This window comes from Elaeis guineensis, chromosome 14 (assembly GCF_000442705.2).
Source record: "Elaeis guineensis isolate ETL-2024a chromosome 14, EG11, whole genome shotgun sequence".
Lineage (NCBI taxonomy): Eukaryota > Viridiplantae > Streptophyta > Magnoliopsida > Arecales > Arecaceae > Elaeis > Elaeis guineensis.
In genome coordinates, this window is record NC_026006.2 from 41,167,756 (window position 1) to 41,175,059 (window position 7,304).

At 36.3% G+C, this 7,304-nt stretch overlaps 1 pseudogene; it reads right to left on the bottom strand.

The window, feature by feature from the left end:
* Window positions 1–1,924: 1,924 nt before the first annotated feature.
* On the bottom strand, window positions 1,925–5,900 carry LOC140853597 (zinc finger CCCH domain-containing protein 18-like; annotated as a pseudogene).
* Window positions 5,901–7,304: the final 1,404 nt, after the last annotated feature.

Genomic DNA, 7,304 nt, shown 5'->3' on the forward strand with positions numbered 1-7,304 from the left:
AGGGCTGAAGTCGAGGGTTATTCACATAGATAAGCCATTAACATTTGCTGTTAGCATGAACAGCGAGCCCTATGAAATGGAGTAGTCCTTTGGTTCATGCCTCTGCAAAATAGTGCATGTGATGGGAGGCTTCACGATGTAGTTAGGATCCAAGCCAGTGCCAACAACATTAAAAATTAACTTTATATATGTAAGGAACAATGGGTTTTCCTTTTTGTTTTTTTTTCAAAAAAGCAATGCCAACTGTACCAACAACATGGTGAGATAACTAGGAAAAAAAAATTCAAAAAAAAGTAGATAAAGATACTATGACAGGAAATGGAGAGCTAACCCAACAACTAGGGATGGTAGTTAGGCAGATTTTTTTTGGATATACAATCCATTCCAAATCTTAATAGGATCTGTTGAGTGTGTCCTAATAGGGTTTAGGATTTAAAACTAAAATCCATGTGGGTTTGAGATGGATTTGAGATTTACCCCTATACCCACTACCCAAATCCAATTATATGTATATATTATAATTTTTTATAAAATATATCCATATAATATGTAGACAACACAGCAACCATTTTCATAAATAGATTGACAATTTATAATACCATGTAAACTCTTATATATGGTAAGACCTTTTCCCACATAGGTTGATCATTTATTTTTCTTTTCACTTGGAAGGAGAGTACCTGAGGGAGATTGGAGGGGTTTTTGAGGTTTCGACTAGGGTTTTTGCCCAAGCATATGGGATTTTGTGTGAGTTGTGGAGGAGTGAGTTGGTCCCTTAAGGTTTTGAGAATTTAATCCTGGTAGAAGCATGATACTTTGTAGGGTTTGTGGATTTTTGATTGGAAGGATTCTTTTTTGGCTACAAAAATTTTCACTTTATGGAGTTTTCTTTTATGATAATATGAATATGAATGAGGGTTAATCTGGTGGTTTGGGTAGCCGGTGGGTACACCAACTTTAAATAGGTTGGGTTTGGGATTTATGGCTAATTTCATAATCGAGTTTGGGATGGGTCAAGTAGTAAGATTTTAAATGAATTCAGATACGGGCAAGGCAAATCTTGTGGGTATCCTACCCATTGCCATCCCATCCAACATCTTAAATTATGGAAAAAGAATGTTTAAGATGTTTTCATGCTTTTCAGGCATAAATTAACACTCTGGCCAACCACATGCCCTCTGATTAACTGAAAGAATTTTTGAAAGAATCATGCAATAAAGTTGGAATCAGAGCAACATTACGCATCAAATAATATACACAGACACAAGGAAAACATAAAGACAAGTACACAAACGTCAATAAGAATTGGATACTGAAAGACATGACATGCATGGAGTACACATTAAGGAGCAAATATAATAATGCAAAACAAAGTTCACAGAAATATTAACTGTTGGCAGCAGCTCACAACAATGATAGGGTTCTCCACTGCTTTAGCCAAAGAGATCAACAAAACAAGTATGACATCGAAAATGACCAATTCAAAAGTCAAATCTTCAATCAACACCTGATTTATAAAATAAGAAAACATCTCTGCTTACATATAGAACTAGATCATGATATTCTACATCTTTAGTGAAATAAATTTCGTATACGTAAAAGTGATTGAACAACTTCTATCTGATCTTTGAACTATTTATATTCACAGATTACTCCTTTCCAATAGAGTTCACTAGATTATTTGTGGTATACTAACTAGGTGACTTTCCTTAGATCTTTCGTATCATCTTTGATGCTTTCTTCACAAGCATCAAGTGGAGGAAACTCCTGCCGCAGTGGTTGATGGGTATATAGAACTTGTCCAGGATCCTTTCAATGGTCAAGAGAGGGAAAGAGAAAAAGAAAAAAAAATTCTGGATCAATTTGAAACAGTCTGGTATACAATATTCTTCCTCTGCAATGTACCATCCATGCTGTTGTTTGTCTATAAAGCACTGAATATGCTGCTTCCTATACAATGTAATGCATCTGCAAGCTCGATATGGCCACTGCAAAGAAGAATATAAGTGCAATGTAAACTTAAGAGAAACGGTGCTGATTTTATATAGTGTACTACCACATGATAGCAGCAAGATCTGGTTTGTAAAGTTAAAGAGGTGCCTCAGTAAAATATAAAGGGGAAGAGCAAGATGCATCAGCTACAAATGTAGGAAACAATTAGGATCATTAAATTTGGTTGTCGAATGATGCCTCCCTGATTTCAAACAATTCAATAAAACAATGCAATAAAGTATCCCACTGTGGAATGCAAGAGGGATATACACATTATAGCTCAGAGCAAGTCCAAACAAAGTTGATATGAGTCACCATAAATAATGTTCCCAACTGACAACAATACATTTTCTAAACCCTTTTCATGGTCCAAATCTAAAAACAGATTATCAGAATAAAAGGAAAAGAAATGGCAAAGAATCCCAATTTGATGGGAGAATCAAGGGGAAATTATTGAGATATTTATATATCATCCTTAAACTTATTATCTACTCTATTTGCTCACCTATCTTGCTCACCGTAGTTGATGCCTGTCTGTCTTGCAGAGCCTTTCTTTCGAACATAAACTGCCAATGAAGAAAATGATCTACATGATCATTACATGAAAAAGTGTTTGATGGAGAGACTGTAAAAACTTTTAAGAAAGCCGAATTTTATTTTTGAGAAATAAACAAATCTTTTTCTTTTTTGGCTTCAACCTTCTGGAATGTTTTGTTCAACAATCCTATAACAACCATCGGACTGTGGCATTGGAAGCTCAGGGAGAGGCTGCAGGTTAAGGAGGCGTCTTCTCTCAAGTTCAATTGCATATTCATGCTCTTCAATCAGTTGCCTTTTTAAAGGACTTGAATCATGACAAACCCTTGACACTGAAAGAGGTGGAGAATTTATTCATATTTTAGAGCTACTCGTGGGCTTGAATCCCATCTCCCCCAAAAAAACAAAACAAAAAAAAAGGATAAATACAGAAAGAAAGAAGGGATTATCAAATCTATAAAGATAGCAATTATGGCCAAATATGCGAATCCTACTCACCTGCATTAATATCCGGATGCATTTCAAGAAATTGGTAAGATCCTGGAAGCCCCATTTTTTCAGCATGCATTCTGCCAAAAGAAAAGAAAAGAAAAGAAAAAGAGAAATCCAAATCATCAAATAGAAAATTAGAAATGGGGAAAATAGGTATGGTTAGATTTACAACCCTAACTCCCAAAGGTGACTATTGTTTTCATGACAACACCACATGCTTCAGAAAACATTATAAGTATTTGTTTCCCAGTAATCAAAACCTGAATTGAATGCTAACAATCTGACATATAATCAAAAGAAGAATCATCCTTCTGCGCAACTCACGACATTATAGAAAATGTTCAAAATTAATGATTTAATAAAAACCTGAAATACATCCTTAAAAAAATAAATGCATTGTTCTGCCAAATTATAGATGACATAGAATTTGAAGTTTCAGAATCACCAATTACAATGGATGTACATTATACGTATCACATGAAAGCCTGTGGCTCAATTAGAAGTACAAACACAAACATACACTAGCAACATATGATGCTAAGAAGATTCTACCAGATTCCAGGAATGCAAGATGGTGAGGCTGCAGGCAGTACTCAGATGTCATCCTTGTAATGCAGAAGACACGTGATGATTTATGGACATGGTGAAGAACATACTACTAATGCATCTCAAGGGCTTATTTACAGGTTTGATATAAAAAATTAAAAATTTATGTGATGCTGGCCTACCATGGGCACTTTACAGTGACTGGGTTTCAAGTTGTCACTCAACTGTAGCAAATCCCAGGATGTTTAGTCACCATGCATGGCTTTTCACCATGTGAATCTCATGAAACTTTCCCAAGAGAATCACTTCAAACAACTAGTGGCCATACTAATAGATCAGTGGGCTTGCCTACATTTCTGCGCTCATCGTAGCTGTGGGTTCACTTGAATATATTTTGAGTTTGCCCTGTTATTCCGAGTTAACTAGGTCTACATATGCTTCTGTAGACATCTTATAGTTGGGAACTTGGACAGCATGGTGGACAAAGATGACATTGATGACCTATTTCCTTTAATTAGTAATGGAAGATTGAAGGAAAAAAAAATGCTGACCAATAAAAACCAGAATAAGGAATAGAAGATAGACTAACCTTGATACAATGCTAATCAAACAAAAGTGGGTTGTTCTTCCATTAAAGAATGGTATTATCACGAAAGTAGAGGCAAATCAAGTAGAGTGATCATGGATACTGACCTGTCAGTAAGCTTTGATTTTTCTACATAGGGCTTAAGCCAGAACCCAGTATCCACAAATCAAATGAGGTTGTCCCATTGCTAAAATAAGTTGTGCAGTTTCCGGGTGGTAGAAGCTCACAAAACCAAACATTCGTTTCTCTCGTCGTGGTATTTGCACACCACGAACCGGACCATACTTGCTGATCACAGAGAAAAGGTAGTACACTAAAACTCGGCAAACTTGTTTCATTATTTAAACCTTTTCAAGAAGAAGAGGAGGAGAATACCTGAAGTAGTTTACAACATCTTCATTAGTGAATTTGCTTTCAGCTCGGAAAGTAATATAAATCATGCCGAGTGATTCTCCTAGATCACTTCCTTCATTCCTGTACTCCAAGTAATGTGGAGCCTCTTCCGCTAGTGCCACTGCAAGCTCTCCATATGGTCTGCAACTAAATTATGACCACTATTAATGGAGATTTGAAAAGGCAAAAAAAAAAAGGTGAAAAAGTTATACTGTGTTTGACTAAGATATAGGTTTCTCGTCCATAAGAATTGAAGTGGAACATCATTTATCTAGACAGGATTTGTTGCAGGAGGAGGGCACTTTTAATTCCATATCGGTTGTTAGTCAAGGAATAGTCAAGGAAGTCTCTGACTTATATGGAATGAAACTTTTTTTCTCTCTTGAAATATTTTTTAAAAGTTAAAACCGTGAGGCTCAAAATGGCTAGGGCCCACTGAAGCCCAAAGACAGCCAAAGCCGAAGAAAATAATATCTCACAAATGCAGAAATACTAAGAAGTAAATAATACCTCACACATGCAGAAGTACTAAGAAACAATCATGAACAGCAAAGAAGTACCTATCTGTAAGCCGAATACTTTTCAGTTGGGCAAGCAACCGTATCAAGCTGAAACTAGCATTCACATGCCGCTGGCTGTCGCTAAGGTACACCTCAGGCTGAAGCAACTTCCCATAGTTTTGAAGATACAATATGGGTAATGCGGCTAAAGAAACAGGCAACCCCATCCTTGATTTTAAGAGCTCCATGATCTCCATTTCTAACTCCTCCAGTGACCCAGGCTGAATGGCCTGGTCTTGATTACTTAACTCATTAATATTAGCAATATGGTTACAGGATAATCCATCAGACATGATCTGACCAAGAGAGAACCTACAGCTCGTACCATTCTCACAGTAACCCATATTTAAAAAATGACAAGGCTTGACAGAGAATTCTTGCAAACCTCCACCTGGTGCTGCCTCCGGGTAGTGATCATTGCCGGATGAATTGAGCCCCAAGAGGTTTGCAGCATTTAACTGTTCACTAAAGCTGATAAACTCTCCATGGCGATGGAAGTCTCCAATAAAGTCAGCATATGGAGGCAGAAGGTCAAAATTGTTGACAGGTGGTTCGATTGGCTGATCAGGAACAGCATGCATAGGCTTCAAAGTGTTGGGCTTCGAAGATGATAAGAGATAAGCTTTGGCTTCATTGATCAGACCAAGAATCTTCATATCAGTTCCACAGGCATACTCCATGATTTCTTGATGGCTATGCTTCAAAAGAAGGTAGCCGATGATCTTGGTGGCATTCCCCGGCTCGAGATCTTGGATTCGGCTGAATAAAATTTTGGTATTTTCGGTGACGTCCATTGTTGATTGCTTGTCTCTTCAAATACCAAACAAAAGGAAGAGAAGATTAAGAAGAGAGTAAGTGAACATTCTTTCCAGACAAATTTGAAAGCAACAACAGTTGTTACATAAAACAACAGAAATACATGGATTGCTGAAATTATAAATATTTTTTCAGAGCAGAGCTTAACAAGCTTATGTGACAAAAAATAAGTCAAGCAAATTTTCTGTGAAAGCAGTAGTGATAACATTAAATATAAAAAATCCAGACTGTGCTAACTCTGGAAAGTAACAGATCTGACAGAGCAATAAGCTATTTATCTAAAAGACAGAAACATAACACCACAACCACCACAACCAATCCAAGAAGAAGAAGAACAAGAAGAGTGGGAAATAGAGACAATAAAAAGGAGGAAGAAGAATAAAAATTTACAATTTATTATGCTTCACATAGTTACATGGCTTATCCTGTTCTTTTCCAAAGCTATGTTATAAATAACTGTGAAACTCTGTAACCTTAAGATTTGAAGGAGCAACTTTCTATCCAGATAAAGAAGTATGAGAACAACCTAAGGAGAAAGGGAAGAAACCCACCTAAAAGCAGTGACAGAATAGCATATATGCACGTAAAAACATGTAGATTCATCAAACAAGAACCCAATAATAAATCTTTTCCTTTGGAAAAGCCCACTTTTACGGGCCTATATGTTCATAGTGGGTATCCTTTATATCCTTTTAGCGCAACCACAAGCATAGCGAACTATATTTAAACAGAATCATAAGAAACAGGCAATGTTTAGCATAAAGATAGAATTTTTTCTCTGTCATAGACGGCAATGGCAGAATACAGGAGGAGGCAGAAAATAAAACCATCTTTTTCCCTCAAAATCGTTTTTTTATATGAAATAGCGGGAAGAAGGCCTCAAAATTGAGATTTCTGCCACCAGTCTGCCCAAAAACCACATGAATCCACTCGTTCCAACTTAAAAATCTCTACAAGCCTATTCTATCATGTGTATGAAGAGCCACTCTGTTGTTGGATACTCAGCGATCCAATCCTTCACCCCTATGCAGCACTGCCTTGAGAAAACAATACAGAAAGGAGAACAAACAAGCCCGTGCTCTTAAAGAGTTGAAGACATCTATATAACCGGCAATTTATTTATTTATGGTACTATGTTATAGTTTTATTTAAGACTCCTAGTAGAATTATAATAATCCAATATGGTATGTTGGTTTGCGGACATCTCCAGTGACGCATAATAAACCATATAATAAAAGCGAGATATTCTTTCAAGGAAACATTGCCTTTTATTATTATTATTATTATAGATTACTAAATAGCGGCCGGTCCAGACCTATTAATTTTATAAATTAAAAAATTAATCACATGCTGATAATTTTTATAAACTAAATTAAAAATAT